The following is a 27,225-nucleotide window of genomic DNA, read 5'->3' on the forward strand; positions in this document are numbered from 1 at the left end:
AAGAATTGTGGACATTGAAGTTGAATATTTCAAATGATAACAAAAATGGTGGGCAAAGAGAGTTCGCTTCCTCCATGCGAAGCACATTGAGCATGGATTCGAGTGATTCGGGAGACTTGCTTGGTCCCTTGCTAGAAGAGGCAACATTGTCTGTGGAGGTTTGCCCCACTGCGCACAAAAGAATCTCGTTGACCCGTGAGCTTGGTTAACTCATAAAGAGAGATGTTCGCATGGGTATTTTTCATATCTTCAACAATGTTGTAATCCAAAGTGGGAAGACTCACCGAGTTGTTTGGGGGTAGACTTGTGTTCGTGTTGTCCAGTGGGCTGCTTTTATCTTTACTACTCACGGGGTTACTTTTAGTTGTATATGTCTTCCCGAGCTTGCCTTGTGTTTTCTGTGTTGAGATGACCAGTGGGTCCACTATTATGAGGAGATGTTGTCTTACTTTTTCTCTCGGTATCTCAAAAATAGTGGGGACCCGTTGAGTCTGCAAACTGTATCGATTGTTCTACTTTGGGGTTAGACGATCACTCATAAGCTCCTTCTCGGTGGTTGTCTTTTGGGAAACGCTAAGACATTGATGCATCTTGATTACATGCCTAACACTTGGAGCTTCATCAGAAACATCAGCTTCCTCTGCAACTTCATTCTCAAGTTGAACCTGCTCATTGGCTTTAAAATGATCAATCAACCTTTTAGCCATGGTGCTCATCACTTGGTTCCATTTTGGATAAGTCTTTTATGAATGTCGATCTTTGTGGACCATGCAGAAGTGATCCATCACAATTTGGTACAAGTGCAGCACAACGTTAGAGCTCTGAGCAGATTTATCCAGGTGGCTACTGTTGCTGCCTAATGTCACATTTTTCTTCTGCATGAATCTGGGAGGCCTGTTGTTTACAACTGTCTCACTCATCCGTTGCTTGAGTTCAGAAACTTCGATTGTCAAGGACTTGACAAGACGAGTAAGGTTCTCAATTTCACATGCTTCCTTTTCCTTTACCTTACTCACAACAGTCTGAGACCTCCTGACCATGAATTTGGAGTCCTTAGTTAGTTCGTCATCTACAATGACTCCAATAGTGTGCAAGTCTTTCGCCACATCAATTTCCTCTTGGAAAATTTCCAAAAGTGTTGGTTTCACAGCTTGCTTTACGAACTACGCAATGTTGGTCGACATTGCAGATGTGTAGTAGTCAAATGTGATGGAGTCATGATGTTTGGTGTCTACAGTGAACTTGTTCAAGATACAAACAAACCTCTGGTTAAAATATTTCACTTTTTCTTTATGCTCCATCTTGAGACTACCCAACTCTTTTAACAACATGGCGAGGGTTTTGTCCTCGACAAACTTCTCAAGGAAAATTCTCTTGAACACCTCCCAGTTCTAAATGGAGTTGACAGGAAGGCTATGGTACCATACAACTTCTCTTCCATTCAAGGTACATGGAAATAGTCTGCATGCAACATCGTCATAACGTGAATTGAGTGTTTGCAGGTGTAGGTAAAACGTGGCTAGATGATCTGCCGCCTTCATAGCTTAGTCAAGGTCATACTTTATTAACAATTTCTCTGCATGTCTTGGTATCTTGTGCAAGACACCCGAGAGTGCCAATGGGACCTGTGTCAACCATTCCAGATTTTGATCAGCCATATTGTTCTCTTCTTTATCCTCCTCCTCTTCTTCTGAATCTCATGGTTCAACCTATGAATTTGTTGGTTCATCTCTACCTCCTCCAGAACCTGAGCCCAAGAGTAATATCTTATTTTCTTCTCCTTCTAGGAAAACTAGAGGTTCCTTTACGTTTTCAATAGCTTCTGCCAGCTCTTCAAGAGTGGTGAGGATTACTTCTTCAATATATGAGACTACCACTCCTGTGGGTGTAGTCTTTGCTTCTTCTGTGAAGAGGGAAGACTGTGTACTCCTGGAATCAGTCCAACAAATTTAGCAAACTGACAGGTGATGGGATAGACAACACAGATGTGCTGATATGAAATTTCTTGTTCGTGTTTGGGAGGTGAGGAGTAACCAACTTCAGAGTTGTGCGTGGGAGAGAGGGAGTTCGTGTTATTTCCTTGACCAAATGATAGATAAGTGGGTTTGGTAGGAAATTCAACCATACATTGTTGGCGGCCCTCCTTCTAGCACCAAAAATTTTGATGGTGCTGGACCCACAAAATTCAGGGGACCTCCCCTGTATGAAGTCCCAACCAAACCTCACACTGTTTGGTGTAGGAGTCCCATCCTATACGATGGCCTGGTTTCCATTATCTTAGAGATTCCCCTTAGATCTTGTTGTTCAACACATGAGAGTGTTATGCTTGTAACTTCAAGAAAGCAAGGTGAGCATGACTGGTGAGTGCTTAATGTAACTTTGTGTCCAGGTTCTCTTACTGTAAGGGAGAGGGTAAAAGTGAGCCTTGATATGAGAGGTAGTAGTATCACCTAGGGAGAGACACACGCAAAAACAACAAGGGTCTATCCAGCATCCAACGAAATAGTCACAATGGATGCGACAATCGTTAAAACCAAAGTGCAAAGGAAAACACATACACCGTCCAGCGGAATAGTCCACACAGGGGTGACGGTTGTTATAACCAGGGAAAACAAGAATGGTTTGTCTAATGTCCTGCGGAGTAGTCCACACGGACGAGACAATAGTGATAAACAATACAACACATCGTCAACAATGTAAGTACTAAAATAACATAATTAGTTCAACTATATTAGTACAGGTTAAGCAAACATGCATTACAAACGTTTAAAGAATAGTATTACAAACGAATACAAAACATGAATGAAAATGTGTTGGCCTAAGACAGGCTTCTGAATTAAGCAAAAGTTCCAAGACACATGTGTACGCCATACATCACTAACCCTAGTAGTGGGATATTGGAGCCATTGCTCACTCCTCAAAGAACATACTACATATTATCAAGGCTATGTGGGAGGAACCAAGGTGAAAAGTCCTTTTCTCATACAATGAGGGGGTATATATAGCCAAGGGTGATGCTTCACCCTTATGACTCTTGGAATTCCCTCATGACCGTTCAACTTCCTATGACTTTTCAACTTCATATGGGTGTCCGTTGGAATTTCACTTTACATTACATTTGATTACAACAAGTATGGCCCATAGTAGTGATGTGGTCGAGACAACTCTTGATACAACTCAACATGACATTGCTAACACGTACAGGTTGATTGTTGTGTCCATGTCAAGCTACCATGTTGATGAGTGATGGATGTGATCTCGGTGTGTTGTGTCTTCACCTCTGCATGGAAAAGTGTTGCAAGGTCTTCAATGGTCTTGGTCTTTGCTTGATGGTTCAGTGCATATATCCCTTTCGCTTGTTGCTCGATGTGCTTTGTATGTTCATTCAACTGCGAGAAAGTCTCCTAGCATGCGCTTCTTCTTCATCCCTTTCATTGTCACACCATGTTCCATCAATATACCTATTCCTCCAATTGACTCATGACGAGACGACATCAAATCCAAAAATCTCCTAGTCTAGCATGATGTACTATTTCAGTTTCGGGTCCAGGTGACCAAGAGGGAGGACAAGACACTGAAACTTCGCAAAGCACAACTCATGCCAAGATGAGGGGCTCCGGAGTACTGTTGGGAAAAGCTATGCAGAGGTCACTGGGAGGAAAAATTGCGCAATTAGGGACAACAGTGACAACTACAAGGTGGAACCCAAATGGACAGAACTGTACAGTTCTTGGGAGGAAGACAAGGTATGGTGTCAGGGGGAACTGTTGGACAGTTCTGTACAATTTTCAGGATGAGAATTGAGTGGGCCACTCAGGGTCCAGCTGGGAATCTATGAAGTTTCTCGGAGGAAGACAAAGCGGGGCACCAAAGGGCACTGGTAGGAAATTATCTGCAATTTTCTAGAGCAAGGCATGACCAAGTTACAGGGAGCTACTGGTCACAATTGTACAATTTTGGGGTTAGTGCGGGACAGGCAGCAGGGTGCAGTTTCTGGAAACAGTGTAGAGCAGGGAAACAGAAGGTGTACCAGTCAGAACTGTGCAATTTTCAAGAGCAGAGAAGAGCAAGCCAACAGGAGGCTGACTCAACATGTCTGCAGAGTTTCTGCAGGTAGTGCAGGGAAGGCAGCTAGGCATGTCTGCACAGTTTTGGAGTGAAGTGAAACCCCGTGTCATAGTGCGGTGTAGGTTTCTGGTAGACCAAAGGGAGGCTTGATACTGATCTTGCGGGAAGCGCATATTGGATCGAGCTTGGAGACAACTTCTCCACAGTTCTAGTAGATAGACAACCAACTCACTTCCAGGATTGCGTAGTGCAGCTACCCTAGAGCACAACCTCAAGAACTACGCAGTTCTGGGCAGCTGAGCAAGGTCACTGAGAGCTGAGACTGCATAGTGCAGCTCAGTCGGGGTTTGGTTGAAGGGGTTTGTCCGATTGACAAATTTTAAGGAAAAATGGAAAAGTGCGAGAGCAAGTGAACTTGTGTAGACGTGACATTGTGATCAAATTCTTAGAATGACTCCATGACAGGACACCACAAACCAACAAGACAAACATGTACTTAGTGAGATTGTCTTAAGGTTAAGAGAGACAAGTGTGACACTTGAGATAGAACTTCGAACGACCGTGATGACACTTGCGTGATAGTGATTACAACATTGTGTGCGAGTACAATCGATGTTCACAAAGTGAAGACAAATCATGCACACAAATACCAACCTTCAAAATTTCCAGAACAAGATTGCAAGCATGATAAAGCAATCAACATGACAAAATACAACCATTGGTTGGACAAGAAAAAATGTGTAAAGACTCTACAAGAGCTCATGGAATGAGCTCAAGTGTTTGCAACCATTAATGGAAAAACCAAGGAAGGCTCCGAAATTTGGATGCAGGCCAAAATTTTGGATGGTGTTGCAGCCGCTACAACAGGTTTGCAGGGTCTATTTTAGGTTTTTCTTTATATACTTTTTTTAGGGTTTTAAGTTTAAGATTAGGTCAAGTGGCATAGTTAGGGTTTGAAGATAAATAAGTAAGGAGAATGGAGACAGTATAATTTCTAATAAAAGGGTGGAAATTAGTTTGCACCTTATATTTATGAAAATTGAGAAAATGGCAAAATCAAGAAACTTGTCCATGTGGTAGGGTGCAACAAAGAATCGATGTTGAAATCTCTATGGTAAATGAAAAGAGTTTGAAGAGGAATGCTCCTAAACAAATGGATGTTGAGATGTTTTCGGTGACTCAACTCTTGCATTTGTTGGGGCTGTTAGCAAGTGCACTTCTACTCATTTCCCTCATCATTGTGGACATTAAAAAAATTAGTAAAGAAGAGAAATTACTAAGAAACCACATTATACTAGGAGGAACTATGCGCTATGATGATCAGTGCATAGGCATCGATGTTGTTTCTACCATGTGAAATACTACTTGTAAATGGTGGTTTCTACATGTAAGTTTGATGCTAAAACCTCATGAAGTATTGTGGTGTAACTTTATGTTAAAACATCAAGGTAGTATAGTGGTGTCAGACTCTTGCAAGCCATAGCTCATGCAGAAGGTGAGAGCAGGGGAGCAAGTTGGCATATGAGTTAATTGAGAAGCCTTGAGGTACATGTTTGTATATGTCTATGATTAGAGCTAATAACTAGTGTTAATTTTATTCAGAGTGCGCAAGTTTATAGTGCTCATGCCAAAGTTACTACATATTATAAATAAATGTCAAGAGAAGCAATTTAAAAGTGTTAGTGAGTTGAAATTTTCTGTAAGTTTTATGTATCTAATATTTACAAAAAATTCATAGAAGGAATCCATATCAATTTTTAATGTGCATTCCCATGCCATGGAATGAGCATACTATTGAAAATGCAGCAAGAAAGTATCAAATTTGATTTTGCCTTAATCAAATTGAGGAAATTAGAAATTCCACATCAACAGACAATTTGGAGTTAATTGAGGTGACATGGCTATTGTCACTCAGTTAAGAACACTCAATTCAAGTTAATGAGTTGAAGTTCAGTTTGCTTGAGTTGATTCCTAAAAAATAGGAGTCTAGCTAAGTTAATTCGAGTTAAGGGCATGAAGATTAGTTGTGTGCAGTGATTCCTAAATTTTAGGAGCCTAGGTTGAGTTAATTTCACTTGTAGCAATTTAATTAAGTTTAATTGAGTTATGACCAGTTAAACTAGTTCTAACTGTTGGAGGAACTAGTGGAAGGTCAAGTTGTGGAAGTGGAAGGTCAAGTTGTGGAAGTGGAACTTCAACCACACTCAATGATCAACCGGTTAACTAATCCATCAACCAAAATAACTAATGAATGCAAAGAATTTGAGTTACCCAGTTGAGATGGAGATTCCAAGGCAACGTACTATCAATTGTAGACTATTCCAATGTGTATAGGTGGTGCATGCAGTCAGACGAAGATCCTAGAGGAATTGCACAATCCAATTGAGGGAATTTTCTAAATAATAGGGGATAATTTCCTCAAGGAACAACGTAAGGGAATATGAGCTTGGAGGGCTTGAAAATTGGATAAGCGTTGGCTAGAGTTAGTCAGTCAAGTAGAGAGATAGACTATACACTTGCAAGTTGTGCTCAGGCTTCAGAAAGCATATGTATTCATCTCTATTTTTTGATTAATGAAATACAAATAGGAAAGGGCTTTGAGAGGTTTCTTTCCCCTAGATAAATCTTTGTGCATGTGCGATGTTTCCTTTTGCATGTCTATGATTTTTGTTCTAGATTGTGAATTAATGTCCACAGAGAAGTAGAGTAACTTCGAGTCTTGTGATGTAGTAAATTTCATGAGTAGTTTCGAATCTATAGCCTAATTTCTACATGGTATCGGAGTTGGATTCACATTAGAAATCATTCATTGAAGTCCTCATGTACAGTGATCATTAAATAACTAATGAGTTGTTAGGAGGAAGAGTTATGGAGCCCTAGTTCAGGGTAGATCCAGAAGACCCTATGTGCAGACTTCTTAATGGAGCTAGAAGGCTGCTAGTGGGCAGATCAATGAGCCAATGTTTAGTGACACAAAAAAGAGTTGTGATCATTGATATTGGTAGATTGAGGAGAAATGATATTTCCCACAAGGATATCATAACTCAGAGGGAGTCTAGTTTCAGATGGAGCAACCCCATGGAAGCTAGTACTTCAAGATCTAGGAAGATCATAATCATTATTGCAATGGTTGCAGCAGTAGTGCGGAAGAAGCAATAAAGCGATAGAAACAACAATATGAGTAGATCATATTTTGCCATGCATGTAGCTATACCTCTAGGAGTGAGGTGGGGCCGATGTAGATCCCTAGTCCCAAGAGTTGTAGAAATTTGGGCAGGGTCCATTGAGGCATTTTCCTCATGGATCATTACCTTGCTATGGGGCCCACAATATTTAGTAGTATGAGGATCAATTTCAGTCAGATAATGAGGAGTGCAGAGGAGTGTTGATAGTAGAGTAGGAGGCTCAATTGCAGAGTCAACAACAACATAATTTTGCCACCAGAAAATTGCATACATAGTTGATTCCCTTTTTTATGCTTCTTAGTTGCAGATGTTGCAGGAGAAGCATCAACAGCGATACGTGTTTCATGTAGTACATTCAAAAGGTGCAAGATAGGGGTGTTCGATAATCCCTTTCTTGTTCAGAGGGAGTGTTGAAAATGCAACAATAAAGTGTCAATTTTGATTTTACCTTAATCAAATTGAGGAAATACAAAATTCCACATCAACAAACAATTTGGAGGATTTAATTGACGTGACATGGCTCTTTTCACTCAGTTAAGAACACTTAATTTGAGTTAATGAGTTGAATTTTAGTTTTCTACAGGGAGGAGATCAATCTTGTAACTTCCTACAAAAAACCAACAAAACCATAAACAAAGGGTTGTTGTAGATCCAGAATGAAAGTTTGGCCACCCTGAAGTATCAAGAGGTCATCCCTAAGGCTTAGATAAGTCTCATCATCCCTAAAAAGTAGCTGCAAGGTCACCAATCCCCTCCAACATCAACAAATTGAACACTGGGAAATACCTGCATGGAAGAGAGACTTCATCATTCAAATACACCATCATGTTGTTTTGTTTAAAGAGGGCCTATGAATAGGCAAGACAATGGAAGATAACACCTTCAGAGAGTATTTGATTGATCATCAAGTTCAACAGTAGCATGCATGCATCTCTACTAACTCAACATCACAGGTAGGATCAAGTATGACACCCGTCACCCCTTCCTTATGCGCATAATGGTAAAAAAATTGTTTAATGAATGAGAATAGATTTTTTATGGGTTGGAGATGGCCAATAAATATGTCCACCTTAGATTAGTAAAAAAACAATCTACTTAGCCACCCATGCAATTCAGAAAAGTCAAACTAGGGGAAGTGATAATTATGAGGAGTGGGGACAATGACTAAAAGAGGAAATATGTGCAGAGACCATGTCACCAAGCGCTTCAAACCCATTACCACAAAAAGGGAATAAAAGTAAAATGATCAATTTCACTTGCACCAATGCTCATTTCCAAAAACAGTTAGAGAGGCCCATCAATATATCGAAGGTCAAGCTAGATGCCACCAAAGGCTTCCTAGGGGACAACATAAGAGCTACAGAGTTGGTTTGTAGGTGCTATAGGACTAAACACCACTACTACATGAATACTAGGATTGCTACAGGAACAAAGAGGATGTGTTATAAGATTGGTCCGAGAGGAGAATAAGAGTCCAACCCATCGAGAATTTTCCTCCAAAATCTCATGAACATAAATAATTCATCTTAAAAAGGGTAAGTGGCATGCTCCCTCCTCACTTTCCATACAATTTTGAAGTGAATTCTGCCTGCTACAGACATCCTCTAGCAAACCCCTGTAGGGGAAAATTCCTTGAAAAACTTGTTTTATCATATAAAAAAGACAAGGCAAGAGTAGAGGAAGTCTCTCATTCAGGTAGGAGGTATCATTATTCTCCTTCTCTTACCAAACAAGCATCAACCACCCTATCTATACCTCTACACCCTAGACTACTCAGAGAAAAATATTGAAAAATTCCCTTCAGATAATTTAAGGAAGTAGCAATAGAAGCCATGGGAGGAGGTTTCAATCAAAGAGATCCTACAAACACCAATAGAATCAATCAACATCCTCCTATGAGATACATTTTTCTGAGACACCAGTGGATGGGGTTATTTGAGAAATTGAAGGGGTATGATGATGAGTTACCACATGAGTTTTCCATGGCCCTCAATTCTTAAGGAAAAGACATTGCTACACTGTTTGTTAGGGGAATTTCCATCCATCTGAATGCAAATCTCAGTAGAAGAGAGACAAACATACCCCTAGGAGTTTGATGGGGCAAAGAGAATAATGCAACAATTGTCACAACCAAGAAAACTTCTTCCTCCCTGAGGAGAAACCAGTTGAAGAAAAAAATGGAGTAAGAAGAGAAAGCCTTCCCTAACCTTGGGATGAACTAGCCTATAACATCCTTAAATACATATCTTGTAAAGGGAGGTTGAGTGTTATATATTACTATCAATTTAGGCCACTCTATGAGTTGATATTCCAACCAGAATTACCCATTCCAAGAAGGCTTAGTGTTCCACATTTCATCCTCCAATCCATAATTCAAATGAGCCAGAGGGCCAGGGAAGGAAAGCACCAATACATTTCTCATCATAGCCTCATCAAACTCATTGTGATATATGCCTTAAGACATCTCATAAGCCCTTCTTTGTGGGTTGGCTTTGTGGACATGGATAGGGAGGCCTTCATTGAGATACAAGCCCTTACCTCAACACATCAAGGAGATACACCAAAATCTAGTGCTAGAGGTAGAAAATAAGGGGAAGAGGAGGAAGAAGAGAAAAAGGGAGGAGAAAAGACATAGGAAGAAGGAGGAGAACAAAAAGAAGAATAGACCCCTGAGAATCCCTCTAGATCTCAAAAGATAGGAAAATAGGGGAAGAAAATAAGCCTCTCACTAGGGAACACAAAACAAGAGGTGGTTGCTACCTTGGAAACACTTAACACACTTGTCAAGCTCAAGAGAAGGTACTTTAAGAGGAGAAAGAGCACTAGGATCAAGCAAGGGAAACCTCAACCTCCTTCAATAGTCCCAATCAAAATTGATGAGTCATCTAGCCAAGAAGGAGAATTGGGACTTGATGAAGGGAAAATTGAGGAGGTTACCTCCCCTAAAGCCAAGGGTAAACAACCTTTTCCACCCATAGAGGGGCCCACCACTAGAGCAGTCACATTTAAGAAGCTCAAAGCACAAGCTAGCCTATTATAGGAGAAGTCAAAGGAGCTACAAGAGAAAACAAAGGAGATTCAAGAAAAAACAAAGATGTTACAGGAAGAGACATGGATGCTACAAGAAGGAACATATCTGCTATAAGATCAATAGGGAGTGATACAAGAAAGGGAAACAACATCACAAGGGGAAGAATAAGGTCTCCAAGAAATCCAGGAGCCTAAACCACAACCTAACCTTAGATCCTACTACAAATTTGTTGAGGGAGGGAGGATTATACCCACCAAATTTCTAATACCACTCTTCTTTGAGCTAGAAAGGGAAAGAGGAAGAACTCACAGATAGATGCAAATTGAAAAATCCAAGAAGGTAAAGGATGTGGGCTTCATGGAGGGAAAAGTGCAACAAATGAGAAATGAATTGAATGACTTATGGCTAAAGGAGTCAGTCATGAAGGAGTAGCTACAGTCAGAAAATAAGAGGCTAAGGGAGAAATTGCAAGAAAAGGAGGTACAACTTGCCACCATGGAAAGTTTGTCCATGGAAACCATCCAAGTCATATGCCATCTTCCTCGAGGAGAAGTGACTGCAATTCCAAATAAAAACATTAGCACAATATGGCTCTCTACCATTCAAAGATTACAAGAAGTTCATTGAATTTTATCTTAAGGTAAGTACTGAGGATATAGTCAAAATGGTTGAGTTATATATGCACAATATGATCCTCATAGACATGAACTTTTGGGACCCAAACTCAAGATTGGGGGACATGCAACTGATGGTACTAGCCTCTTGGTTGACCGATGAAGAAATAAGGGCTGAGGAAGTGAAGTGAGGAAAGTGAGCCATTATACATCATAGCAGAGTTAGTGAGATCCAAGGTTGTCACCAATAACCACAACATCATCTCCACTGATCCCTAATTTTCCCCTTGGTATATGGAAACACAAGAACAAGCTATCCTCCATTTCAAGGACACCTTTAGGTTGTTGGGGACTAAGAGCTTGTAGGCTTGCCAAAGGAGATGGCATGCTCCACCTCACAGTTTGCAAACCCCACTTTAAAAAATTATCATTCAAAGGTTGAAGATCAATTGGAAACGGCTCAAACTTAGTCCTCTCTGATTATTGGGCCTACAAGAGAGAAGAGACTGGGCATAAGAACAAAGGGAGTGGAAAAACATAGAAGCAAATGTAGGCTTCTATCCAAAAGAAGGCAAACCATCTGAGATTTCTTGGGATGTCAAAGATGCCACCAGGGCCATGAATGAACTTCACATTAGTGAGTGAGTTTATCAAAGGGTGAGAAACACCTTCAACATTAGGGTGATGATGCGTCCCATCAATAGGTATATTTTGAGGCCCATTGTGCTATCCTCCAGCCCTTAAACTCTATTTTTCTCACATTAATTTACATTTCGTAGCCATAATGTGCTTAGTAGGAATAATAAAGGATGCATGTCATATTTCATGGCCTAAAGTGGTTAATATGCAGGCAAAAGAAGCATTTTTGGAGACATTTACTATGATTGCTAAAGGAGATGGCATGCTCTACCTCACAGTTTTCAAACTCAAATTTAAAAAATTACCGTTCAAAGGTTGAAGATCAATTAGAAATGGCTAAAACTTAGTCCTCTCTGACTATTGGGCCTACAAGAGAAGAGACTAGGCAGAAGAACAAAGGGAGTGGACAGACATAGAAGCAAATGCAGGGTTCTATCCACAAGAAGGCACACCATCTGAGATTCCTTGGGATGTCAAAGAGGCCACCAAGGCCATGAATGAACTTCACATCAGTGAGTGAGTTGCTCAAAGGGTGAGAAACACCTTCAACATTGGGGTGATGATGTGTCCCATCAATAGGTATATTTTGAGGCCCATTGTGTTATCCTCCAACCCTTAAACTTTCTTTTTCTCACATTAATTTACATTTCGTAGCCATAATGTGCTTAGTAGGAAGAATAAAGGGTGCATGTCATATTTCATGGCCTAAAGTAGTTAATATGCAGGCAAAAGAAGAATTTTTGGAGACATTTACTATGCTTGCCAAAGAAGATGGCATGCTCTACCTCACAGTTTGAAAACCCCACTTCAAAAACTTATCATTCAAAGGTTGAAGATCAATTGGAAATGGCTCAAACTTAGTCCTCTCTGACTATTGGGCCTACAAGAGAGAAGAGACTGAGCAGAAGAAAAAAGGGAGCGGACAGACATAGAAGTAAATGCGGGGTTCTATCCAAAAGAAGGCAAACCATTTGAGATTCCTTGGGATGTCAAAGAGGCCACCAGGGCCATGAATGAACTTCACATTAGTGAGTGAGTTGCTTAAAGGGTGAGAAACACCTTCAACATTGGGGTGATGATGGGTCCCATCAATAGGTATATTTTGAGGCCCATTGTGCTATCCTCCAGTCCTTAAACTCTCTTTTTTTCACATTCATTTACATTTCGTAGCCATAATGTGCTTAGTAGGAATAATAAAGGGTGCATGTCATATTTCATGGCCTAAAGTGGTTAATATACAAGCAAAAGAAGCATTTTTGGAGACATTTACTATGCATGGGAATGTTGGGAGCATGTAGAGAGAATATAGGAGGCTTGTCCACTACATTAATGCTCCAACTTGGCTTGAATCCCAAGATTCCTCACCAACATATCAAAGTCCACTGGAAATCGATGAACTTAAGTGCATGTGGAGATCTAATTGGACTAGATCTACCAATTTCGAGATTTTGGAGGGAAGCAATCCTCCTCTCAAGGGAGCTGCCTCTCAATCACTTTTTGTATAAACAAATAGGCCTAAGGGCTCATTAGGATTCAAACGCTTGGAGATAGTAAGAGTTATTAAAGGCCAAGTACTTGAGATTATTATTTCCATTTTGAGATTATGTATTTTCACTCTATTTTCTGTTAATGAAAGGTCTTTTGTTGGTCCCAAACCATATGCATTAGTCCCTCTCTTGTCCAAGTTGTTGCACTTCTTTCCTTGTTTAAGTAGGAATTAGATTGCAAAAATTGTAGTTGCAAGTTTGATCACCACCTTTCTTATGGGAAGTGTGGTTGGAAGATGTACAAAAACAAGCCAAAAATATGTGTGTATGTTTCCTTAGAATTTTCTAGGATTTAGATTAAAATCCTATTGCATGCTTGGTTTCTTCACCTTAGAATTTAATATCATGATTTGGCAAATAGAGATAGATGCATTTTGTAGGATATAATAGATCTTGAAGAAATAAAATTCAACTCATCCTTTCCACTTTGATTAATTTTGTTGCAATATTGATTAGTAGATGTACGTTCTTAATTGCTTGTCTTTAGGGGATTACAATGAATTTCAGGGGTTACCACCCTTCTCTAGGACACCTCATACTTCTCTGAAGTTCTACCACTGAGATCATTTTTTTCAAGATTCGTGAAGGACATTGTGGGCATGAATTTTTGTGCGAGATGGGCCTTTGAGGGGTGCTAAGCTTGGAAAAAGGCCTCACACACCCTTCATCCACCCTCATACACCTCCCTCCACCTCCAAAACACCTTCCTTTCCCTCAGAAATCTCTCATACCCAATCTTGTAGCAAAACAAGGCAATCCTATAACAAAACATGGTTTCTTGTAGTACCTTGTAGCACTACCCAAACTCAACTAGATTTTCCCTAGGATCTTGATTTTTGCATTTTGAGATTGAATGATGACCCCCATGATTTGAATCCATGATTATGGATACCCAAGGACCACTCTAGACCCCTCCTTCCTCCACTGCAAGCAAAAAACAACAAATAGAGTTAAGAAGCAAATTTTCACATTTGAATCACAATGAGTGTTATTTGATGCAATGAGTAAAGACCATGTTGTTAATGTTAAATCCATCTTACACTCAGTGACATGAAGGGAAACTCTTCAATGCAAATAGATTAGACTTAGTTTTTGAATTTCCTAGTTATGTGTTGTAGACTGAATTTCTTCTTTCCAAGCAATTTGCAATTAGATTAATGATTTCCATTATGCAAGTAGAATATTGATTTGATTGGTTTGCAAATAGAGTAGCATGGTTTATTTTTGCAACTAGTGTAGTCTTTCCCTTTCCTGCAGTTACAATTAGTCTCTACATCTAATGAATGGCACTTTCATTTCTGCAATTAGGCTAATGCTCCTTTCCTTGCAATTAGGGTATGTTTTTTGTCTTTCCACATAAATTCTCTTTGTAGTTAGTTGAAGGAGTGGTCTCTGCTTACCTTGATCTGATCTAATGAATGAGGGTGACATGAGTGGAATTTGACCTACTATGCATATAACACTGTCACCTCTAAGTTTTTATGAACCCCGGGTTGATATTTCAAGTTGAGAGCCTTGGGAGTTGCAACGTCCCTGATGAAATACTAGGGCTCAATAATTTTTCATAGATCCTTCGGCGGGTATCAGTGAGTGAAGCATCTTCATCTACCATTTACTTTAGAGGGGCCTCCCCCTTTAAGGTGCAAGTTAACTTTAACATTCCTATATTTGAAGGCCATATATACACAGATGCTATAGTTAGATGGTTAAATTTGTTGGAAGGATATTTTTTTGTCCATAATTTTTTTGATAGGTAAAACATTACTTTTTCACTCCTCAAAGTCCCCCCCCCCAACATGTCAAGGACTGGTGAGAAGCTTACTATGAGTAGACGGATGAGGAGGAACCCTCAGTACTTTCAGCCACACCCTCTTAGAATTCTTTCCACAATGTCATCAAGGAACAATATTGCCCTGTTGGGAGCTATGAAGATAAGTACATAAAATGAACCACACAATGGCAAGAAAGGGACCAAGACGTGCCAAAGTTCATGAATATTTTTCATACCCTACCATGAAGTTGGGTATCAAGGATTATGAGCGGCATCTAGTACTCAAGTATCGTGGTTTTATGCATAAATAATCAAGGAAAAATGGAGTTATTGAACATCTCCTCACTTGGAGCAGCGTATCGATATGTTGTAAATATTGAGAAAATTTTTAAACAGAAGAAGCGAGACTTTGTATCTATGAATATGAAGCAAGGAAAATGCACCTCCAAACCATAGAACAATGGATAAATCCAAGTTAGAGTGACCCAAGATAACCCATCAAAGCTACAAGAAAAGAATAACACCATGAAGATGAAGAAGGACATAGAAAAGTGGTGTTAGTTCCACAAGAGTCCCACCCACAACACAAATGAGTGTCATTCCAAGTAGCCATTGGTGGTCGAGTTAAAAGCTTCAAAGTCAGATGCATGTTCCAACTCTAAGCTAGAACCTGATAAGGGGAATGGAAAGGGGAAGAAGAGTATTGATGCAAAACCTAGTGCAACCATTGCCACCACCATGGTCCAAAAGATTGATCCCAAATATCTAGAGGAGGGGAAGCATCTCTTCCACCCACAAATGTGGGTGAAGGGTTCTCCACTGAATTTTGTTGTCGATAGTGGGAGCCAAAAGAACCTCATCTCAGCATAGGTCGTTAAGTGGTTAGGCATGTCGACCACACCACACCCACATCCATAAACCATTAGGTGGCTCCACTAAGGACGATATATCCATGTGAGCCAACAATGTTTCCTTCCCTATAACATCAAGCCCTTCACAGATGAGGTATTGTTTGATGTTTCTCCTCTTGAGGTTTGTGATGTTTTATTAGGAAAACCATACTTGTGGAAGCGTCATGTTGTGTATGAGTGAAAATCTCACACTGTTACTATAAATTTGGGCATAAAAATATATAGGATATCGAAGGCAGCCTTGCCTACTGCCATTTCTTTAATCTCTGCTAAGTAATGCAGTAAGATCATCTCCCATACTGGGAAATTTGTTTTCTTTCTAATTCTCTCTCAAAGTAAGAGGAAGATCATGGCCAAATTCATGTCCCCTAGAAAGGGTTGCTCCACATAGTAGAAGTAAGTTAATAAGGTCATGGAAGATTACAGGGACACATTCTTCTCACCCACATGGGTACTTTTGCATTTTCAGGTCAAACACTCATTCGATCTAACTCCCGGAGCACCTATACCCAATGGGCCAATATACCACCACTCTCTTATGGAAAACTAGGAAATTGAGCAACAAATTCAAGAGTTGCTACAGAAAAGACACATTCGACCAAGTTCCTCACCTTATAGGAACCCAATTGTACTCGTAAAAAAGAAGGATGGGACCTGGAGACTCCGCATTGATTATCAGGCACTGAATAAAATCAATGTCAGGAGCAGGTATTTGATCCCACAGATTGATGACCTTCTTGACTAGCTCATGGGGACCAAGTACTTCAACAAGATTGATTTGAAGTCTGGCTATCACCAAGTTCCAATAGAACCCACAAATATATGAAAGATTGCCTTCAAATCCAAGGAGGGCCTTTTTGAGTGGATGGTCATACCCTTTCGATGAAAAATGCCCTTGCAACTTTTATGAGGCTAATGGATGACATCTTGCATCCTTTCATGAACTCGTTCATGGTTTTATATTTGGATGACATCCTCATCAACAAGAGTTAGGTAGAGCACTTGTAACATATTCAACAGGTCCTTCAAACCCTATGAAAACACAAACTATGTCCCAACTTGGATAAATTCTCCTTTGGCATGAACTAGGTCCAATATTTGGGCTACATAATTGATGAGTAAGGCATGCATGTGGATCTACCTAAGATCCAATTCATTCGAGATTGGCTAACCTCGACAACTCTAACAAATTTTCACAGCTTTTTGAACATTACCAATTTCTATTGAAGGTTCATGTTGCGGTTCTCTCATATCACTTAGCCTTTGAGTCAAGTTACCAAGGGTGGAGTGAAAGAAAAGATTGTTTTGTCAGAATCCTAACAGAAGGGATTCATTGAGGTGCAACATTGCCTTTGCTCTAAGCTAGTACTCACATTGTTAGACCTGCAACAAAATTTTGAAATTGAGACAAATTCCTCCAACTATGCTATTGGTGCAATTCTCACCCAACAAGGGCATCCGATGGCCTATCACAATGATACACTCTCCAATACAATTCAAAAATACCCCACCTACGATAACGAGATGAATTCCGTTGTGCAGGTTTGCTGACATTGGAAACATTACATTTTAGGGAAAGAGATGATCATTACATTACATAGATCACTGACCTTTTAAGTTTATACCGACACAAGGAAAGTTGTAGAATGATCGCCATAAAAAATGGTCCACATTCTACAAAAATTTCATTTGAACATTAAACATAAGAAGGGAACCACCAATAACATTGCATATTGCCTCAGTCAGCCCCCGATTGGAGCAATGAACATTTCTCTCAACTCTTTTGGGCATGAGACATCTGGATGGTCGCAACTGTACAAAAATAATCCAGAATTTTCCACCACATACCAGATGTTGATGGATGGCAAGAAAGTCCCAGAATTCCACTACAGGACACATTGTTATATTACCTGGGGCACCTTTTTATTCCTTCAAGTGAGCCTGCCAAGCTAATTTGGGTCGCACACTACAGTCAGATCACAAGACATTTTGGTAAAACAAAATAGTGGTAGAACTACAAAATTATTTGTATTAGCCAAAAATATGATATGATGTTGGAAAATATATTAGATCATGCACTCCTTATGCCATCGCCAAGCCAACCATTAAAAAGAAAGGCATGTACACTCCTTTTCCTACTTCTAGCCAACCCTAGGAATCCATTTCTATGGATTATATGTCTGACCTTTCTTATTCCAAGCATGGTGATGATTGTGCATTTTGGGTTGTTGATATATTTTCTAAGATATCTATATTGGCTTCTTGAAAGAAGAGTATCACAACAAAAGAAACTGCCAAACTCTTCTTCAAATAACTATGGGTACATTTTTGGATCCCGCAAACCATTATATTATATCAGGACAACAAGTTCCTGAGCACATTTTGGTCGAGCCTCTGGTCACTGCTGGACAACAAGCTCACCAAGTCGACTGCATTCCATCCCCAAATTGATGGCTAGATGAAGGTTGTCAAAAGGATGATAATGCACATACTACGCATGTACAACTCTAACCATCCATGGACATGGGATGAGAGTCTTCCCTATGTGCAACAACTATAATAGAGCTCTCCATAGCTTGACTAGCCACAACCCCTTTCAAGTGGGCATGGGATTTCAACCATTGTGCCTCATTAATGTTTCCATGCCTCTTGCGAATACACAGGTAGAATATGTGCATGTACAGTTCGAAGCTGATAAAGCCACTAGGGTTATTGAACACATCTAACACATTCACTAGCAAATTCATGATATTCTAGATAAAGCCAATGCCAAGTATAAACAATGTCATAATCAACATCGGGTGCCACATAAGTTTCAAGTGGGTGACAAGGTGTGGTTGCATCCACAGAAGGAACGCCTTGCTGGAGCCCATCATATGCTTCAACCAATTCGATACGAGCTTGATACCATCACCAAGGATGTGGGTGACAATGCTTTCGAGATAAGTATTCCTCCATTCATTGACCTGCACTAATATTCAATGTGGACTACCCTCGACCATACTTTCCACCATTGTTAGACACATCAAACATTGTTGAGCAGTTGACAACAACATAGCTCAATCTAGATTGCATCGAACATGTCATGATTGATTAGATAATGAACACATAGATTAAAATAACTCGCCAAAAAAGGATCCAGCTATATTGAGTTGTCAAAGATGACCAACTCCTACATCGAGGCAAGTGGTTCACCAGGGACCAAAGATAAGGAATTACCTAGTTTTCCTCATACTTTTATTTTTGTGCTGGAAAATATTTAAGGGAAGAATTCTTAAATCACCATAATTTCAATGACCTAAATAGTTATTAAGGTTGGAATTGTTACACATATTTTGAAATTGAGATCTAATGTCAATGTATGCAAAAAAAAATAAGAGTGTTTTTAATCTTCAACTTTCTTAGTGTCACAAATAGGGATTATTTAACATATGTTTTACTATAGATCTTGTGAGAGGTTTTCCTATGATATAAATGCCAATTTTCTTCTTTACACTAGTTAAAACTGAGGTGTTTCATCTTTTAGATTATGGTTGGTCTCCTCCTTATAGTATCATAATTTTCTCTTATATTTTAATTCTTTATTACATTACAATTTGTTCTTAAATTTAGATGTAATAATGCTTTTAGTAAGATTGTTATTCTACAAAGTGGCCTCTTCATTGATACCTAAATGATTTAGCCAATACTTGGCATCTTTATGCAAATCCCACTTAAGCAATAGGCATATTAAACTATATTTTGAAGCAAAATTAGGACGTCTCCTACCATCCATGTTGTTTACCTATCTCTTATACATTAAGTACATAGTCATAGCATGTTCTTAAAAGGGAAAGACTATATTCTATAAGGTGATTTTCATTATCCCAAAGAAAACAATCTATTGAATTACGATTATTTTCAAGTCCATAATAAGCTCTTCACCCTACATTTATCATTTTATCAATACTATAGGTCCAGTTGAGCTTGTTTCAAAGATCAATTGCAAGTTATTTCTATGAAGTCACTTTCTCCAATCTATTATTGTCATACATTAAATTAGTATAAGAAATATTTTGGGACAATCAACAAAACCATTGTTTTATAAGTGCAAATAGCCATTCCAATACTAAGGGAAAAATCCTTGAGAATCTTAATTTACCTATTAAGATCATAGGATCTCTTTCTCAAAAGAATAATATTACCAATGTAAATAAGAAGGATGATGTTTATTCTAGCTAGGGACAACTAGCACATATTGCTTCTTCCGAGAAACCTTGTAACTTATTAATGTATATGACAAAATTGGTAGGGGATAAGGGACAACCTTGATCAACTCCTATGTTGCAATTAATTTCTTTGGACTAGTACTGAATGTTCCTAAACATGGAAATGATGTTCTCATACAATTTTATTGCATCAGCTTATTCTGGAGCTTAGTTATGAGTGCCATGTCAAATTCCTTTCTAAAGTCAATGAATCGACATAGGATATAGGTTTTATTTTTGCTACTCTTCTAAAATGATCCTAAGTGTAATAGGGTCATCTATAGTTGAATGATAACTCCATAATTTGTTTTGGCTTTCAATTCTTATTTAGTGGCTTTCTATCCATAAAATGATATTAATTTCCAAATAATTCCACACAAATTGGCTAAAAGAGGGTTAATCATGATGTTCCTATAATTACAAGGATTGTATTTATCCCTTCTTTTAGAAATAGGAAAAATGAGGCTTTGCTTCCATGATTTAGGGAGACCCTGCGTGACTACTAAATATACAAACTTATATAATAGGCACTATTAAAAGGACATATGCATTTCCAAATTTGATATCAAAATGTAATATATATTTATATTAACTACCTAGTAAGATAATTTAAGTTCAATAAATATTCTAAGAACATAAAAATGTATCTTAAATAATAAACATTGTTAAGAAAAATTAACATAGTTTTTTTTGTTAGGTAATGTGAGTCCTAAGATGATTGGCATGCCTAATTTGTGGCTTGAGTAGATGCAACCCATGAGGATATAAGTCGTCAAAATCACCCGAGGATCACACCCAACATGGGCCACACCATCCCTTAGCATGGATGGATTTTGCCCATATAGTTACAAATCAATGACCCTCTCACCATAAAATTCCTTAACAACACACCCTACAAGTAGTTTTATGTATTTAATGTAAATACATAAATATACAAAATGAAATTTTAACAACAAACAAATTTTTACTGTACACTCAATTTACGAAACATTTTATATGAGCAAAATAATATATTTAAAAAATGAGCATTATTAAGAAAGCTCACACACATTTCAAAACATCTATTAACATGTAATACACATTTATTACAAATACCCCAATATATATGTAAAATTCAAATAACAAATAAGATTTTAAAATATACTCAAAACTACAAAAACATTGTATAAGAACAAAAAATATGTATTTTAAATGGTAAACATGGTTAAGAAAAATAATGCATTTCAAAAAATATATTAGCATTTTACAGACATTTAATCTAAATACAAACATATAATGAAATTTCAAACAATAAATAATGTTTGGCTATACATGTAATATACACATTTTTTTTTCTATTTTTTTATCTTTATTTTATTTTTTAAGAAAGAAATCAACCTCCCTCTTAACCCAAGGGCTAGAGTGCTAAGGGCCACACTGAGGTTGTTGGCTAACTCACAAGTATACTCACTTAAGGTTGTTGGCCAACCCACAAGTATATTCACTTAAGAGCTCACAAAGCACAAAGCCAATGCAACAATATTCATAAGCACAAGTATACTCACTAAGGTTGTTGGCCAACCCACAAGTATATTCACTTAAGAGCTCACAAAGCACGAAGCCAATACAACAATATTCATAAGCATGAAGCCAATTACAACAATACTCATCATGTCACTAGTGGGGATTTGAACCAAAAAAGAGAAGATAACAACAATTTTGTGCATCCACCAAAAATAACCCCAATTGGCTCATCATACAAAATTGATAATAAACATTGCAAAAAATAATTACAAACAAATTTCTATTAAATACACAAACATAAAGATGTAACTTAAACCATAAACATCCTAAAAATATCTTCACACATTTCAAAGTAACTATTAACATGTTATATACATTCATTTTATACCTATCAACCCCAAAGTTAAAACAAGTTCCAACAGAATTGAGGAGAAGACCTTAGTGGATGGTTCTATAAGTGGTGGGCTTGATGCATTGAAGTACTAGCCTGCTTCTGATATTTTGTCGTCTTTGTTGAAACATTCTCGAGATGACCATTGGTCAGGCCTTATGGAGCCATATTTCCAATCTCCTCACCATTATGTACCATAATTAGATGCATAGAGGAGTTGCTTGTTGATCTAAGATTTCCTAGATAATTTCTTCTAGAGAGATGCTTCTAAAGAGATCCAATAAAGATAGACCAATGCGTAGCTTTCAAATCATCTTTTCTTAAATGTGAATTGTTATATGATGGAGGAAGATGAGGTCATTAGAGATTTAGTCCTTAAGAAATAATCTAAATTTTAAGAATCGTGGGATTCTTGGCCTTCTCAAGTTGCCCCATTTCTCCACTCCACTCAACATCCAACAAGAAAAAACAATACAAAGATGAATATGTCAATTAAACAATACCCTAAACCATGTGAGAGCAAGCATGCAAGGATGCAGGGATAGTAAGCATGCAAGGGATGCATAGATAGTAAGGATTACCCAATTTAAGAAAATGTTCTAGCACAATATTAGAGAACTAATATCGGTGTGATCTAGGCACTTTTCCCTAATTAATCATTGATCTACACCACTGTTAATATTATATTAGCTTAAAAAAAAATAATAAAAATACCAATTACTTCATAATAAAATAAAAAACAAAAACTTGGTAAAATATTTAAGAAGCTTTTACTTTTACACACGGTTAGTTAAACACTTCCATATAACTTACATTCTCCTCACCTACCAAAAACTCTCCCAAACAGATGTAACAGATCTAACAAAAGGGTTACCTACAATAATTACTTCTCTATTGAATATTGAAACCTATTGCTATACAAACACACGAACATATTTCGGAATCTAGTAACATTGTAGCAGATTGGTGGATAGAGCGACTTCTACCGCATTAAGTGACCTTTTGAAAACCACAGAAAGCCTTTGAAAAAAATAACCGCTTATGCATTGACCAAGTAATAATCCAGCGCATCAGATCTTTTATGGCATTGGTTCATTATTAATACATGCCCTTACAGTCCACCTAGTCCCTTGGATTCTTTGGCTATTGACTCCTGAAATGCTTGGCAATCTACTCCAATATCGCTGAAGGCTGAAATAAGTTTAGGAACAATTTTAAGCAACATAAGCTTGAAGCCAGCAGAACTAATACTCTTGTTCTCAGACTCTGCTACAACATTTGATGGCAACCTACAGTCTTCTGAAAGTGATCCAACTTGAGCCCCTTTGATATAAGCATCACACGCACGAAGAATACAGTGACCGCGTTTTTGAAAATGCTCTTTAACAAACATCTCAAAATGCTGCACAAACCAGAGTCACTCGATTTAAAATGATTAAGAAGAAAAGGGCTAAACAACAAAATAATAGAACTGAAAATCTGCCCAGATTAGATTCTACCTTTGGAGGCCTTCGTAGTATGTACAACATTGACTTGCACGATAGGAGAAAAGAGTTTTCTTTGTAGGCTAACGAGTTCTTCTCCCCTATCGCTGAACCAATCTGTTTCTCAAATCCAGGTTCATTAAAATAAGGATTATCATTTAGTACCAATCCTTGAATAGAAACAAGTAGTTGTAAAACGTTTGATGACAACGGGTTCCACACTTCATTCCCTTTGCCTGTCCATGTGTTTAAAAGACTCAGACAGACTTTTCCATTCTCATATAGATTTGGATTCAACCGTAACCCACCAGAATGGTAGTATACTAACTGCAAAATTAAAAACCAATGTAAAGTGAAATCAGACCTCCATATTGAAGTTCAAAACAAAATTTGATCTCAAAAAGAGTTCTAATTAAGTACTTACAGAGGGTACGTTAGGATATTCCGATGGAAAATGAATGTCAAAGAAGAAAAGTCCATCTTGATACGGAGTCCCGGCTGCTCCAACAATCACAGCTCTCAGCAAATCCATCCTATCCTCATATATTCTAACAAAAATTGTATCTGTCCAATCAATGCAAAATTTATGTATTAGGATGGGATAGGAATAAATAGTTTGGATACAGAATGAGGATAAGAAAGAAATTCCTATAAACTATTCCCTAACAATCTATGTAAACATTATGATCTCCATCTAACAAACCTGGTAAATTTTCTTGGAGAATGTTCCATTCCTGTTGAACTTTCTTCATCCATTTCCGCTTATTAATATGCTGTGAAAAAACATTTAAAAACTTCAATCAACACCATCACCATGGAAAAGAACATTGCTTTTGGCAACAAAAATCACAAAAAGGGATGAGAAGAGCATGCCCTTTAATAAATGTATACCTGGTTTGTTTCTTGGTGGTAGAAGTGATCCATAGGGTCCTTCACACTATCAAACTGTTTGAAGTGACCTAGGTCATGACAACTGCTACTGGGCAAGCTATGCACTGTATTTTCTTCCCTTTTCTGTTCCATGTGCACTGTATCTTCCTCTCTTTTCTGTTCCATATCAAGGTTACCGAATATCAACTTAACTAAATCAAAATCAACAGTTTTCCAACCTGCAGGACCATTTTTATCATCTTCTTCAGCATTATTGCAGACCGATGCATCATCTTCATCATCACGAGCCACAAATATTTGTTGAGGTCCAACCTACATAACAAACACGAAAAATTAGCCTTTGGACAATCAAAGTAAATTCATACTGTTTATTCTGGGATAGCTAGTTCATGGTTCAGTCCATGGTATTTCACTTATTTATGGTTTAGTCCATGGTATTTCACTTATTTAAAATCTGTAAATGGGTTCTGGTAACCTGTGATCTACCTGTGATCTTTAGACACTACGAGTGGTATTTCTTGATGGTAACAAATAGCATACCTTATCCTGTGCAAGATTGGTGATGATTGTGATAATAAAGTCTTACATAAAATATAAAGTATGTGGTTAGAGCTGAAATACCCCCATTAACCTTGTGGTAATGGGCAGTGAGAGAGGCTCATTTAAGTACTGTGGGAATTGAAACCGGTCGAATTGCTGATTCTTCTAAGTATGAAAAAGAAATGGAAAAAAGAAAATAGCATACCTTTGACACCATTCCATTTGCCCATGCTACCTCGATGTCTCCATCCTTGAGACCTATGACATTCCCAATCCAGGATAGATTAGATTCTTCAAGACTCTTGTCAAGCTCCTTCTCTCTTTTCATCAGAGTTTTTTGGTTTCTAGATAGATCTAGTTTCAAAAACATTTTTGGATCTTGTTTCATCCTTACATTCTATCTGGCCAACCAACTGATTGGCAATGCCAGGCACCTCTGTTTCCCCATATACAGGAAAGAGACGTGTAACGATGTCCCCAACAAAGTAGTAATAATCTGGATGGTGAGCTAGTTCATACACACTTACCAACTCCTCCCCATCAAATTTGCATGTATCTTCAGGACAATCCACAGCCTTGAACCACCTTACTCTTGCTGTGCGCTCCTTTGAATCCACACTCTTTACAACTCCCACTCGTCTCGCTTCAGAAGCATCACCATCATCATCCGAACCCTTCTTCAACACATATAGTTCAGTAAAGAAGTCATACTCCAAAAGATTATAAATAGGAATCAATGTTCTAGAATCTACGCCATATGTCCTTGTGCCATCTTGCCATATCACATCTACCTTAGTCCGTCTGTTGCCCACAGATAGCACCCCATCAAGAATGTTATCTTCACTGTGCAGTGTGGACAACATTGTCATCTGTGGCGGGCAGAGTAACTTCTGACCTCCTCCTTTCTGACATCCTAGGAAGCAGGCACCAGTCGCCTAACCGCCAATTAGTATGTGAAGAACAAGACAATAAATTTAGCTGCTCAGGGTCCTGTTGCTCTGCAGGGATGATATTTGACTGAGAATCGTAACCAGGATTCGCTGCAGCAATCCAGTTGACCCAAACTGATCCCAGTTCAACATCACATACTGTAGCTTCCTCGTTATCTTTCTTGCATTCACCACACAGCCATATACCATTCTTGAAAACTGCTGAAGAACTGCCCCGGACACGCTGCCCTGGAACGTAAGGATAATGGAGATTCTTGGAGATGGGAATAAGGCGATCAGGGTCGGCCTTCATTAGTTTACATTTTGATCCATCGTCAAATATAACTGTCACATCATCAACCACTGTATCAACTCTTCCAAGCCAAGGCCCATGAATTACATAATCACCCTGTGCAAACGCCCTTATTCGATGAAGATTTCTACTGGAAACGTTTCTGATAGCAACTGATGTGGGAGTTGACAAATCTAGTGTAAGATCCACGTTAACCACCATGCCCATCTGTCCCGATGGATCTGAAGCTGAGGCAACAATATCACCATGAAAGAACACTCTGTCAAGCACCTCAATGTCACTGATTTTCTCTATAGTCTCGGAAAGGTTTGTCCAAACAATCCGTGCACAGTCCATTGGAATAGGCTCCTCTTCATACTCATCATCACTGTCGCCGCTGGTGCTATTTGAATCTGCAACTTTGATTACCATGCCAATTAATCTGTGTGTTGTGTACATTGGACTATGTCTTCTTTGTAAACATCAGATTCCATTCTTTGAACCCTCCGGATTGGACTATGGGTTCTCTTCTCCTGGATTACACATAAAATTCCCTTCCAAAAAGTTTGAAGATGTCCATAGATGGCTTTCTCCACAAACATCAGGAATCTCCAAAGTAGGGTTCCCACCTGAACCACTTTCTTCATAAACTGATGCATCTTTACCAGGTGAGCTATCTGTAGATTTGGAAACATGATTACCTTAATCACAGTCCTATTTGGACTATGGGTTCTCTCCTCCTCCTGGATTACACATAAAATTCCCTTCCAAAAAGTTTGAAGATGTTCATAGATGGCTTTCTCCACAAACATCAGGAATCTCCAAAGTAGGGTTCCCACCTGAACCACTTTCTTCATAAACTGATGCATCTTTACCAGGTGAGCTATCTGTAGATTTGGAAACATGATTACCTTAATCACAGTCCTATTTGGACTATGGGTTCTCTCCTCCTCCTGGATTACACATAAAATTCCCTTCCAAAAAGTTTGAAGATGTCCATAGATGGCTTTCTCCACAAACATCAGGAATCTCCAAAGTAGGGTTCCCACCTGAACCACTTTCTTCATAAACTGATGCATCTTTACTAGGTGAGCTATCTGTAGATTTGGAACATGATTACCTTAATCACAGTCCTATTTGGACTATGGGTTCTCTCCTCCTCCTGGATTACACATAAAATTC

General features: G+C 38.5%; 1 pseudogene across 1 annotated transcript; it reads right to left on the reverse strand.

The window, feature by feature from the left end:
• Positions 1-512: 512 nt before the first annotated feature.
• LOC149250213 (putative ubiquitin-conjugating enzyme E2 23) lies at positions 513-26,719 on the reverse strand (annotated as a pseudogene). Its single transcript, XR_016265435.1, has 11 exons — positions 25,217-26,719; positions 25,028-25,176; positions 24,283-24,594; positions 24,095-24,164; positions 23,816-23,955; positions 23,407-23,718; positions 23,023-23,309; positions 1,809-1,929; positions 1,561-1,625; positions 813-1,032; positions 513-665 (listed from the first exon to the last, which is right to left on the reverse strand). The product of XR_016265435.1 is annotated as a putative ubiquitin-conjugating enzyme E2 23 (transcript).
• Between the last annotated feature and the right edge of the window lie 506 nt (positions 26,720-27,225).

Source organism: Pinus tabuliformis, chromosome 7 (assembly GCF_031772625.1).
Source record: "Pinus tabuliformis cultivar Carrire ecotype Pingquan chromosome 7, CPIR1, whole genome shotgun sequence".
Classification (NCBI taxonomy): domain Eukaryota; kingdom Viridiplantae; phylum Streptophyta; class Pinopsida; order Pinales; family Pinaceae; genus Pinus; species Pinus tabuliformis.